General features: G+C 42.4%; 1 pseudogene; it reads right to left on the bottom strand.

Annotated features, from left to right (window-relative positions):
• Nucleotides 1–5,874: 5,874 nt before the first annotated feature.
• Nucleotides 5,875–6,825, bottom strand: LOC138846162 (cellular tumor antigen p53 pseudogene; annotated as a pseudogene).
• Nucleotides 6,826–14,201: the final 7,376 nt, after the last annotated feature.

Genomic DNA, 14,201 nt, shown 5'->3' with positions numbered 1-14,201 from the left:
ATTGCATTGAATCTATAAATTGCTTTTGGGAGAATGGACATTTTGATGTTGATTCTTCCAATCCATGAACAGGGCAGATTTTTCCATTTTTTTTTGTCTTATTCTATTTCTTTCTTTAATGTTTTGTAATTTTCATCATAGAGATCTTTGACACCTTGGTTAAATTTATCCCAAGGTACTTGATTTTCTTTTGTTATTGTGAATGGGGTTGATTTTAGAAGTTCTTCCTTGGCCATGGCATTGTCTATGTATACAAAGGCTGTTGATTTCTGAGCACTGAGTTTGTATCCTGCTACTTTACCAAACTCTTCTATGAATTCCAATAGTCTCTTAGAGAAATTTATTGGATCCCCTATATATAGGACCATGTCCTATATATATGAGTTGGTTATAGATGTTTGGATTGATCTCTGGTGTTTTTATTCTGTTCCATTGGTCTATCCATCTGTTTTTGTACCAGTACCTGGATAGGGATAGTTTGACTTTCTCCTTTCCCATTTGTATCCCTTTAATTTCTTTTTCTTGCCTGATGGCTCTGGCTAACACTTCTAGGACTATATTGAATAGCAATGGTGAGAGTGGGCATTCCTGTCTGGGTCTAGTTTTCAATGGAAATGCCTCCAACTTTTCCCCATTCAGTGTGATGCTGGCCATTGGTTTATCATAAATTGCCTTAATTGTATTGAGGAGTGTTCCTTCTATACCCAATTTGCTTAGAGTTTTCATCATGAAAAGGTATTGTGTTTTGTCAAATTCTTTCTCTGCATCTATTGAGATAATCATATGATTTTTGTGTCACATTGATTTGTGATTTTTGAACCATCCCTGCATACCAGGGATAAATCCCACTTGGTCCGGGTGAATGATCTTTATGATATATAGTTGATTTGGTTTGCCAGGATTTTGTTGAGTTTTTTTTTTGCATCTATGTTCATCAGGGAGATAGGTCTATAGTTTTCTTTCTCTGTATCTGTTGTTGTAACCATTACCATGTTTAATTTTACAGATTTGGGTTTTCTCCTTTTTTTGGTTAGTTGGACCAATGGTGTGTCTATTTTGTTTACTTTTTCAAAGAACCAGCTCTTGGTTTTGTTGATCTTTCGTATTTTTTTATTTCAATTCTGTTTATTTCTTCTCTAATCTTTAGTATTTCTTTTTTTCTGCGGTGTTTGGGTTTGATTTGCTGCTGTTTTTCTAAATCTTTGAGATGCATGGAGAGGTCATTTGCTTTGGTTCCTTTCCAATTTCTTCATATAGGCACCAATTGCTATAAACTTTCCTCTTAGCACTGCTTTTGCTGTATCCCACAAGTTTTGATAGGTTGTGTTGTCATTTTCATTTGTTTCTAGAAATCTTTTGATTTTTCTTTTTCTTCTATGACCCACTTTTCATTCAGAATCATGTTGTCCATTCTCCATGTGTTTGCATATGGTTTAGAGATTCTTGGGTTGTTGATTTCGAGTTTCACTGTGCTATGATCTGAGAAGATGCATGGTATAGTTTTAATTTTTTTGAATTTGTTGAGGCTCCCTTTATGGCCTAGCATATAGTCGATCCTAGAATACATTCCATGTACTGGGGTGAAATATGTGAACTCTGTGGCTGTGGGGTAGAAGGCTCTCAAGATATCTACTAGGTCTATTTGGTCTATAGCATCAATTATCTCTGTTTCCTTGTTGATTTTCTGTCTAGTTGATCTGTCCCTTGGTGAGAGTTGGGTGTTGAAGTCCCCTGTTACTATTGTATTTGAGTCTATATCACCCTTTAAGTCCTTTAGTAATTCTTTCAAGTATCCAGGTGCCCTGTAATTAGGTGCATATACATTTATAATAGAAATGTCGTCATGTTGGATTGATCCTTTAATCATTATATAATTCCCTTCTTTGTCTCTTTTAATAGTTTTTATGTTAAAGTCTATTTTGTCTGATATTAGGATGGCCACACCAGCTCTTTTTTGATTTCTGTTAGCTTTGAATATTTTCTTCCATCCTTTCACTTTCAGTCTGCATGCATCTTTGCTGATAAGGTGTGTCTCCTGAAGGCAGCATATAGATGGAGTCTCTTTTTTTTATACAATCAGCTAGTCTGTGTCTCTTGGTAGTAGAGTTGAGGCCATTTACATTCAGTGTGACTATTAAGTACTGTATTTTTCCAGTCATGTTTCCTGAAACGAGATGTTGATATATTTTGAGATTTGTTTGTAGCTTAGTTGTGTCATTTTCTACACTAGCCTTTTTTTTTTTTTTGCAGTGAAGTTCTTGTTTTTGTGTTTCTGTGTGCAGCATGTCTTTGAGCCAGTGTTGAAGGGTTGCACGCGAGGATACAAATTATTTGTTTCTGTTTGTCGTGGAGATCTTTATTTCCCCTTAATTCATAAATGATAGCTTTGCAGGGTCTAGTATTCTAGGTTGGCATTTTTTGTCTTTTAAAACTTGGAATATATCATGCCATTGTCTCCTTGCCTGTAGTGTTTGTGATGAGAAGTCTGGGGTGAGTCTGATTAAATTACCCCTGAATGTGCTTTGTCATTTCTCTCTGGCACATGTTGGGATTTGTTCTTTGTGTTTCACTGAGCTGAGTTTTGCCACAATGTGTCTAGGTGAATTTCACTTCTGGTATAACTTGTTGGGGCTCCTATTTGTTGAATTTGGTTGTTATTATCAATCTGACTCTGTTGGAAGTTTTCTGATAGTATTTCATTGAAAATGCCTTCCAATCCATTCTCTTTCCACACCCTCAGGGATTCCTATTATCCAGACATTACAACGATTGATTGGAACTTGTAGGTCTCCAACCATATTTTTTAATTTTCTAATTTCTTCTTCCTGTGTTTGATCTGACTGTATTTTTTGGAAGTTTGTCTTCGAGTTCTGATATTCACTCTTCTATTTCATCTGTTTGATTTTTGAGGGATTCCATAGTGTTTTTTATATGGTCGATTGAGTTTTTCATTTCCAGTATTTCATTCTGGCTTCTCTTCAGGATCTCTAATCCTTGGGCATGCTTTTCGTTCAGATCTTGAATCTGTTTCTCATTGCTTCTAAGTAATCTGATTATTAATTTTCTGAATTCTTTTTCTGGCATGACTTCAAATTCTTCAGCCTCTATTATGGATGGTTTAGCCTGCTCCATTGGTGAGTTCATAGGTTCTTCTATATTCTTATTCAGGATTTTTCCTTTGCTCTTCAGCATTTCTGTTTGGCTTTATTTTCAGGTTGATTTTCCTCTGCTATGGGCTGCTATGGGTCTGTACTGATAGCCAGTGTAAGCAGGCAGCTCTACCTTCTAGCGTTTGTTTATTTCTGGTAACTTGAGTAGGCTGGTGCAAGGGCTTTGAGGTGCCAAGCTTCGCCCCCTGGGGCCAGTTTCCCTGTTCCTTTGTTCACCCTAAAGTGCCTGGGCCTCGTTGTTCAGACCCCCATCACTGCGCCCCCTGTGTGACGAGTGGGGAGTCGCTCCCCGCCACTGAAATTCCCTCATTTGGAGGGCGAAAACAGAGCCCACCCTTTCACGCCCAAATGTAAACAAACAAGAAGGCTGCTCTCTGCCTGCTGCAGCTCTGATTGGGGGGGTGGGCAGAGGCACCGAGGGATCCTGGCGTGTTTAATTTCTCAGTTCGTCCCCCTGGATCGTGCCCTCTTCCCATGGGTGCTATTCACTTTGTTTTGATTTTCTTCCCCACTCAACCATGCGTGTGTTTCACTTGTACGTCCCAGGTTGGGTCGGAGGCACTGGTGGCAGCGGCAGCGGTGGTAGAGGCTGCTGCTACTGTCCTCCTGCTGTTTTTTTTTTTTTTTTGTCATTCCCTTTTTGCAGTTCTGGGCCCCTCTACCTGCCCTGGGGTGGACCCCCACACTCTCTGGCATGCTCCCACGTCACTCTAGCCAAACTTTTGTGGTTCCATCACCTGACTGTCCCCTCTATTCATCAATTTTTCTCTGCTCGACTCTGCACATCTTGCTGCTATACCACCATCTTGACCTCCCCCTCACCAAATAATTTAATGAGTTCAAACAGTCTCTTACTGGAGTATTTTGGTTCCCCTATATATAGGACCATGTCACCTGAAAATATTGAATAATTTGACTTCCTTCTTGCCATTTGTATCAGTTTGATTTCTTGTTCTGGCCAAATGGCTCTTGCTAAAACTTCCAGGAATGTATAGAATAGCAGTAGTGAATGTGGGCATCCTTGTCTGGGTCTAGATCTTTGTAGAAATATTCCCACTTTTCACCATTCAATAAGATGCTAGCTGTTGGTTTGTCATAAACTGCCTTGATTGTGTTGAGGAATGTTCCTTCTGTACTCAATTTGCTTAAGGTTTTCATCGTGAAAGGATGTTATATTTTATCAAATGCTTTCTCTGCATCTGCTGAGATAATCATGTAACTTTCAATCTTCAGTTTGTTAATGTGATTTATCACATATTGACTTGTGGATATTGAACCATCCGTGTATACCAGGGATAAATCCCACTTGGTCCGGGTGAATGATTCTTCTGATGTTTTGTTGGATTTGATTAGCAGATATTTTGTTGAGGATTTTTGCATCTATGTTCACCAGAGAAATTGGTCTATAGTTATCTTTTTCTGTTGAATCTTTTTCTGGTTTAGGAATGAAGATGATGCTGGCCTCTTAGAATAAGTTTGGGAGGATTCTGTCCCTTTCAATTTTTTGAATAGATTGAGAAGAATTTGCCTTAGTTCGTCTTTAAATGTCTGGTAGAATTCAGCAAGTGAAGCCATGTGGTCTTGGGCTTTTCTTTATTGGGAGTGTCTTTATGACTAATTCAATCTCTGTCTTGGTCTATGTAGGTTTAATATGTCTTCATGGCTCAATTTATGTGTCCAGGAATCCAGTGATTTCTTCTAGATTTTCCAGATGATTAGCATTTAGCTGTTTGTACTTTCAGAATTATCCCACAGTGGATGAAACGTTCTTCTGCACTGGTGCATGAATCACACAACATATTTGTACAGTTCTCATTGTGAGTACAGAATCGGCTGCAGTGACTCACCCAGACAGTCAGAGAGCTCTGTTCCTCAGATGGCAGACACAGTGATGGCAAAGAGACCCAGCTACACCCTGAGCCCTACTGTGTAGTCAGAGTCCCCACAGTTTCAGGCACACAAGGCTCCCAGAATCGTGGGGGATAGAGGGTCTACTATACCCTTTTGAGCTTGTCCAGTCCATGGAGTGAGCAGAGAAGTTCCCAGAGCAGGCTGCATGTCAGTGATACCCCTTGGCAGTTTGATCCCCAGGGCCTGTGATGTTGAGAGTCTGGGGGCACTGCACAGTCCTACATGGGTATCCAGCCCCCATCAATGGTCCTAGCCAGACTCAGTGAGGAACATAGTTTTTTCCTTGTGGTAAAATCCTTGAGTCATAAGTCCTCAAGAACTGCCACAGTAGCTACTACTTTCAAAGTTGTGTCTCTCCTACTTGTTGCTGGGCACACTTGTGTGAGAATAGGGAGAAAGAAATTTGCATATTTCTCTGGGTTAGGCAGGCACTCTCTCCTGCTTAGGACTGTAGGTCAGACTCAATGGTAGTCTGCTCCACTAGGCTCTCCCTCCAGCACTATCACCAGGCTGCTGCAGTCTAGTCTTACCTCACTCTCCAAAGCCGGCACTTCTTCTGGCTCTGGGCTGCAGGAAGTTATGTTTTCTGTCTGTGCTTGTTGCTATGCGTCTGGACCTTCGATGCTGACCCATGGTGTTCCTCTTTTTTTTTTCTATAGAACTTCTACTGCAGGTTTCTTTCCAACTCTCCCCTAGGAATGCACTTTCTCCACTTTTTTGTTACTGTTTTTCCCTAGCCTAAGGCAGTATGTCATTTCCTCTATTCAGCCATCTTGGAACCTGCCCATGGATCTTAAGAGTGAAACGTTCTCCATCCTGTGGTTACTTTGGCTGGAGAGAGAAACAGCTGGTGCTGGTTATCTCCTAGGGGCAGCTCTGGGGAAGGGACCCCTCTCTTGCTAAAATTTCCTTCCTCTGTGCTACAGTCACTCTCAGGACAGGCAGAGATGTGCACCTCAGAGCTGTTCTGTGACACCAGCTTCCCACTGGAGGCTTCCAGTGTGATCATGGAGAGGATGGGCCGCTGGCTGCTGCCTTCCATGCAGGGGCTGTTACACATGTAATTGTTATAGCGGGTGATGGTACCTTCAGAACTACGCCAGGAAGCATTTCTGCCATCCAACACTCGGCATGCATGTGCCTTTCCACCTGGATGAGAAGCTGAGCAGGACCAGACCATCGCTATCAGCACAGCAGTGGGGGTGGGAGCAGCGCCTCACAACTACCTCCATGCATTGAGATTTCTTGTACATGTGTGTGGCCCAGACACGGGTGCCAGGCGGGGGTGCCGAGTCAACCCACAGTAGCACAGGGCAAAGCAGCTTGTTGAGGGAGGTGGAATACACAAGTGGCAGACTTGGCCATTCCTTGGTGCAGAAAACCCAGCCAGAAACCATAGAGCCATGGTGGGTCTTTGGAGAAGGGACAGAGGGTGACAGGACACAGGAAGTGCAGGGGCCTCTGGTTCAAGAGCTGCTAGTGTTCACAGCCTTTCATCTGAGCCTTCACTGAGCCAGTTTGCAATGTCTTCTGGGGACATCAGATCATCCATTTGAGGGGTCAGTGAGGTGGTCAGAAGGTTGTTTTGAGGAAGCACTTTCCATAGGTCTGAAAACGTCTTGCTCCCAGGATGGCGGTCCAAGATTTTTGAGGAGCTCAAAACTTTTAGCACCAGTTTGAGCATATTGGAGGGGAAGATATAGTTGGTGAAGTCTATTAAAGTGAGTACATTGGTGTCTGACATAACCTGCTATATCTCTTTCCTACTTTAGCACTCCAGGTTCTACTCATCTTATTAAAGTCCTTGCCCTGAGCCAAGGGCCTGAAAAGCTAAATATGACTTCCAGTGATATCAGCAGAGGGCAGCAAAGGACAGTGGTGCCCTTCATGGAGCAAGAATGAGAGTCCCGAGTAACAGCAGTGGTAGAGAAGGTTACTCACGGCGACAGTGACCCAGGATGGAGATCAGCCTGAGCAGGCTTTTTGTTATTTGTTTTTAAATATTTGTTTATTTGAAAGAGTCACAGAAAGAGGGAGAAACAGAAATCTTCCATGTATTGGTTTACTCCTCAAATGGTTGCCAGGGCTAGGGAATGGCCAGGACCTGAAGCCTTGTGCCCAGAGCTCTGTGTCTCCCATGTGGGTGGCTGGGTCTAGATGCTTTCTCAGGCTAATCAGTAGGAAGTGGGATCAGAAGCAGAGCAACCAGAACTCAAACTAGCAGTCCTACATGGGATGCTGGCACTTGTGCACAGTGACTGAACACATTGCACCACACTACCAGCCCCAGAAAAAGTTGTTGGAAGGAGTCACAGTTGAGAGCCTGGCCTTTGTCATGAAGGTGGACACAAGTAGACACCAGTAAGTGAATCATCCGAGCCCTTCTCTCAGTCCTGACTGCTCCTCTCAGCCTGTCTGAAGCACCAGATCCGGCTCCTTAAAGGAACAGAGGTCTACTGCCAGCCCTGGTGGCATATGCAGACTTGCTGCCTGAGAGCCGGCACCAAGCTGCCCACAGAGCCTAAGGGGTCCGGAACCAGCCTTGTCAGGGAGCAGAGTGAGTGGGTTTGAATGAGCACCACGTCCAGAGACAGTGATGAAGCCTCAGGTACGTGCCAGGCACAGGACTCTGCAGCCTGCCTGGACAGGATGTGAATTCACATAGGCGAGCCTGTCTTCCCTCCTCTGTGGGGGAGAGCAGTGCCGAGCTGTGGAAACGCTGTGTGACCTGGGAGTTCCAGGATCCTGACCACAAACTGTTAGACATGCGGCTCCCAGTGAACTCCACGGAGCCCCAGGTTCTCTGTCTGCAGAAGGAAACAGTGATTCTTCCCTCCCAAGTGATGTTGAGGAAATGAGATGCTGTCCCTGCACTACCTGCCCAGGAGCTTTGAACTTGTCATTACTCATTGGGTTTGATTCTGCCACCTGCTCCCTCTCCTTCTCTTTGGGCATGGAAAACCTCTGTGATGCAGTCTGTGAATTTGCAAGACGTCTTCCTGTCTCAGGACATACCTGATATTCATGGGATGGCTGTGTTAGGTAGGACCCTCAGTTCTCTGTAGTCTAACCTCATGCAATCATCCTGACACACTGAAGGAGCTCTGACCATCATCTCTGGGTGCAGACACAGACACTGAAACTTTAACAGAATAACTGATTTGCCCGTATCCCATAGGCAGTAAGTAATGAATGCAGATTCAAAACCACATGGTTTGATCCCAAAGCTCCAGCTATTGCTATGGCACAACGTTCTTTTCTATGTTGACAATTCAGCCCCCATTTCTAATTGTAAGGAAACACATAGAATGAAGAAAATAGTTCTGTGTTTTTGTGTGCTGAAACATTGGTATTATTTGTACTGTCTATTTGGCCTTGGGGCAGAAAAGCCACTATTGAATGCAGTAAATGAAAATAGATTTCTTTGGATGGAACTGTGTCTTCCGAAATTCCCATGTTGAAGCCCTCAGCGCTTTCTCTCTCCCTGCCATGCAAAGACACAGCAAGAAGATGTCTGCAGGCCAGGAAGAGCAACTGAACCAGTGGGCACCTGATCGTGACCTTTCTGCCTCCACAACTTTAGGATAAATAACACCCTTTGTTTACATATTACTCAGCCTTTGGTGCTTCTACAGAAACAACCAAATGGATCACAGCCCTGATTTTGGGGGCTGGCATTGTGGCATAGTTCATTAAGTTGCTGCTTGTGATGCCAGCATCCCGTAACAGAATGCAGGCTTGAGTCTCTGCTGCTCTCCTTCTCACCCATCTTTCTGCTTATATACATGGGAATGCACTGAAATATGGCCAAAGTACATGGGCCATTGCTATCATGTGGGAGACCAGGATAGAGCTCCTGGCTAGGCCCTGGCTGTGTCATAAATTTGGGGGATGAGCTGGGGGATGAAAATTGATATTCTCTCTCTCTCTCTGTGTGTACTGTTTTTTTTTTTTTTTGGACAGGCAGCTTGGACAGTGAGACAGAGAAAGGTCTTCCTTTTTTCCGTTGGTTCGCCCCCCCAATGGCCACTGCAGCTGGTGCACTGCGCTGATCCGCAGCAAGGAGCCAGGTGCCTCTCCTGGTCTCCCATGGGGTGCAGGGCCCAAGGAACTGGGCCATCCTCCACTGCACTCCTGGGCCACAGCAGAGAGCTGGACTGGAAGAGGAGCAACTGGGACAGAATCCAGCGCCCCGATCGGGACTAGAACCTGGGGTGCAGGTGCTGCAGGCGGAGGACTAGCCTAGTGAGCCGCAGAGTAGCCTGTACTCTTTCAAATAAAATAAATCCTTAAAGAAAAAGCAAACACCTGTTTGTTATAATATTGTATATAACATTGTATACAGGATAATATGGCACAATTATAGTTTTGGGAAATACTATCATTTTGGGAAGTAGATGAAAGATTCTTAATCTCTGTTTTAATTCTTCAAATTTACTATGGATCAATAGCAATCTTAGATTAGTTTGGAATAATTGAAATATGGGGCCAAAACCAACGAAGCCGGTGTGTCAGCTTGTGAGTTTGTCAGTTACGGCATGAGCCTTAGAATCCTGACATCATAATGGTGAGTGGTCCTGACTACTGTGGAATCTTTAGACTCTGGGAAGTCCAGAGTGCTTGGACAGCTGCTACAGACAGGACTGCTTTTCCATGACAAGATTTGAAGAAGAGAGATTTTCAACAATCAAAAAGCTTTCTGAGCTTTGTGGAGGCCACCCAGAGGTTCATGGCACCAGGTAGTCCTTTCTTATGCTGTTGCTGATAAGCTCAACAGACTGGGAGTCCCAGAAAGTGTCCTGGTCTGTCCCCTGAAAGAAGGGAATTCATAACTTCAGCACCAGTTCATTAAAAGCTACTCAAGCTGCTCAAATTTAGTGTTGCTGAGCTAAAATGATCAGACCTTGTATGCTCCATGGGATTCCTGTAGCTCTTTGAAAAGTGCTGCCCTATTTATGAAAATTTCCATTTCTTCTTGTTCTAATTTTTTTTACTAATTATGACCACAGAGCCTTGTTGGAATATGGTCATAACTATCTAACTGATATTTAAGCATATTCTGGTGTTTAGAAACCTTTGTTTCCAATATTATTTGGTATTCTTTAGCATTTTCCCCAAAAATGTGAATATTGATTTAAATAAGATGGGATCCAGTTTACCAGACTCTGATGTTATAAAATTTCATGTTAACCTGAAACTCAATTGTAATTACTTCTTCCCAAATCTCATGTCATTTTGTTTTATATATGGGGGGCCGCAAACTGTTTTTCTCCCTTTTAAGCTGTTGGTGATTAAAACTCTCATATGTATCTAAGTATTCTTTATGGAGTGCAGCATAGTGGCTGAGGTGGAATAAATGTCCATTGAAAAACACATAGGGAGAAACACTGCTTTAAAATATTAAGGAAATTTTTATTTTCTTGTAAAAATGCAGCAGGCACTTTTCCCCAAACATGTGTATATTGCTGTTACTCAGTGAACCAGAGCAAATGTTTATGGAGAACGTCACAGAATTTTACTTTTGATATATTTTACATATTTTTCTAGATCACACATCCTATCTTACTGTAAGTGCTCCACTGATACTTAGCCAATTAGAGACACTGGGATTTTAAATTTGTCAGTGCCCCTCAGTACCTGCTGAGCCTTCGCTGGCAGTATCAGTGTCCTGGTTCTGTTCACAGTGCCTTTGCAGTTCTCCTTCTCAGCCTCTTCAAACTTCTTCCAGTCTTCAACTGTTGCTGACTCCAAATCCAGTTGGATATTTAGGTGCTCATTACAGAAATGCACAGTCCCAGGGACAAAAATCATTTTGGGGGTGTCTTTGTAATCTTTTTAAACTTTTTTATTTATAAAAGGTGAACAAATGTGACGTATTTCATAATTACAGATTGAGGCACAGTGAAATGTCTTACACTACCACCTACCTTACATTCCCATCCTCCCTCCTCTTTCCTTATTTTTTCTTTTAATTTTTACAATGACAAACTTTCAGTTTATTTTATTTGTATATATCTCATAAATACAGCATTAGGAACAAAGTAATTCTTCCCACCGTACCCACTCTCCCACCCACTGACCACTATCCTTCCTTCTCCCTCTCCTGTTTAGTCCGAGAAAGAAAAGGAAAGAAAAAAAGAATGGAATAAAAAAACCTAAGAGAACTGTTCTTCAACAGTCTAGACAAGGGCTGTTCTGTGTGACTGCTTCTCAAAAGTGTTTTCATTCCCCTGCTTTCTCCTTTCCTTCCTTCCTCCCCCTTCTTTTAGAAAATTATCTTTAAAGAAGAACCCAAGGATGGTACATCTCTTATGAGCTCTCAGAGCTCTTATGAGACATAATATCCTCCATTTAGTACACTAAATGGAAGTGATTATTGAACAGGTTTTACTATTAAGTCTCATGATACAACTGTTTGGGGACAGAGGTCCTGCATGGCAAGTTAGTACACAGTGTCTCTTGTTTATTTAACAACACTCCTATGTATGACATCAGTGATCACCCAGTGCTCTTGATATGAGCTGCCTTGGCTACAGAAGCCTTTTGGATCCACTGGCTTGACAAGGCCATAAGCAAAGTGGAAGTTCTCTCCTCCTTTCAGAGAAAAGTACATCCTCCTTTCGTGGCCATTTCTTTCCACTAGGATCTCACCCACAGGGTTCCTTCATGGAGGACGTTTTTTCCCCATAGTGTCTTGGCTTTCCATGCTTGAAATGGCCCCCCTCCTGGCTTTATAGCCAGAATGGAATGCCTTTAGGCCTGACTCTGAGGTCAGAATGCTACTTAAAGTGATTGTCATTCTATGAGTCTGCTGTATGGACTGTTCCCGTGGTGGAGCCTTCACTCCTTTTTTTTTTTCTTTTTCTTTTTCTTTTTCTTTTCTTTTTTTTTTTTTGACAGGCAGAGTGGACAGAGAGACAGAGAGAAAGGTCTTCCTTTGCCGTTGGTTCACCCTCCAATGGCCGCTGCGGCCGGCGCGCTGCGGCCGGTGCACCGCGCCGATCCGGTGGCAGGAGCCAGGAGCCAGGTGCTTTTCCTGGTCTCCCATGGGGTGCAGGGCCCAAGCACCTGGGCCATCCTCCACTGCACTCCCGGGCCACAGCAGGGGGCCGGCCTGGAAGAGGGGCAACCGGGACAGAATCCGGCGCCCCGACCGGGACTAGAACCCGGTGTGCCAGCGCCGCTAGGTGGAGGATTAGCCTAGTGAGCCGCGGCGCCGGCTGCCTTCACTCCTTTTTAATTCTATTGTTTCCAAACACTTAGTCCTATTTACTTGATCCTATCTGTAAGGTCACTTTGCCTCTTATTCCTATCCATTTGATCTTTATAATACTTAAGCCGCTATTTTTATCAACCAGCTTGAAGGATTTTGGGATCCTATGGCTAGTTGTTACTTCCCTTAGAAGTAAGTCCATAGGAATGTATGTAGGGCTATACTGCTTTGCAGTTGTGAACTTCATACATTTCTCAATTACATATTTAGGATCTTGGTAATTCTTCTACTGCACCCACCCTCCTACCCACATTCCCACCCCCCTTCATCTTCCCTTTCTTATTCTCTTATTCTTTACTAAGATCTGTTTACATTTAACTTTATACACCTATGATTAACTTTGTTAATTTGCATTTTAATAATTTACATCTATGATTAACTCTGTTATAGCATGCAATGAATTGTATGAAAATAAAAGATAAGAAAAATATTATAAAGGAAAAGAGAAACAAAAATACAGAATAAAAAGCTCCTCAACAGTTGAGAGAAGGGCTGTTCCAAATCATTGCTTCTAAGTGTCTATTTCATTTCCACATGTTGTCTTTAAGGTGCTCAGGTATCACAGGTCAGGGAGAACAGAAGCCAGTCCCAAAGAACAAATTCTGTTTCACCAAGTATGATTTTCAGTTTCACCCATTTTGTTGCAAATGACCAGGATTTGTTTTTTTCCTGCTGTGTAGTATTACATAGTGTACATATGCCATAATTTCTTTATCCAGTTTTTAGTTGCCAGGAAATTGGGTTGATTCCATGTCTTTGCTGTTCTAAATTGAACTGGTATAAACATGGAGGTACAGATAGCTCTTTCATTAGCTGATTTCATTTACTTGGGTAGATTTCCAGGAATAGGATGGCTGGGTTATATGGTAGGTCTATATTCAGACCTCAAAGGTATCTCCACACTGTCTTCCATAGTGGCTTTACCAGTTTACATTCCCAGCAACAGTAGTTTAGGGTACCTGGTATTCCTCACATCCTCACCAGCATTTGTAGTTTGTTGACAGCTCATTTATTTGATGCCTTTCCAATTGTTTGTTGACAGCTCATTTATTTGATTTCCTGATGTAGGCTCCAATTGCTATAAACTTTCCTCTTAACACTGCTTTTGCTGTGCTCTTAGTTTTATTATGCTATATTGTCATCTTCATTTGTTTCCAGAAATTTTATTTCTCTTTTGGTTTCTTCAATGGCCCACTGTTCATTAAGGAACATGTTGTTCAGTCTCCATGTATTTGCATATGTTCTGGGTATTCCTGAGTTACTGATTATCAACTTCATTCTATTCTGGACAGAGAATATGCATGGTATGATTTTGATATTTTTTAATGTGTTGAGATTGCTTTATGGTGTAGCACGTACTTAATCCTAGAGAATGTTCCATGCACTGGTGAGAAGAATCTGTATTCTGTGGCTGTAGGGTGGTAAGCTCTGTAGATATCTATTAGGTCTATTTGATCTATAGTGTAGATTGTTTGTCTCCTTGCTGATTTTCTGTCTGGTTGATGTGTCCATTGCTGAAAGTAGGGTACTGAAGCCCCCATTATTATTGTATTTGAGTCTGTCTCACTTTAAGTCCATTAACATTTCTTTTTACATATTCAGGTGCCCTGTAATTAGGTGCATATACATTTATAATATATTCTCCTGCTGGATTGATTCCTTAATTATTATATAGTGCCCTTCTTTATTAATAGTTTTTGTGTTAAAGTCTGTTTTGTCTGATATTAGGATGGCAACACCAGCTCTTTTTTTGGTTTCTGTTGGCATGGATTAACTCTTTCCATCCTTTCACTTTGCATGCATCATTGCTGGTGAGATGTGTTTCTTGTAGGCAGCAAATAGTTGGG

This window comes from Oryctolagus cuniculus, chromosome 1 (assembly GCF_051225735.1).
Source record: "Oryctolagus cuniculus isolate XC-2025 breed Fujian yellow rabbit chromosome 1, ASM5122573v1, whole genome shotgun sequence".
Taxonomy (NCBI): Eukaryota; Metazoa; Chordata; class Mammalia; order Lagomorpha; family Leporidae; genus Oryctolagus; species Oryctolagus cuniculus.
This window is presented reverse-complemented; position numbering and strand designations above follow the sequence as displayed.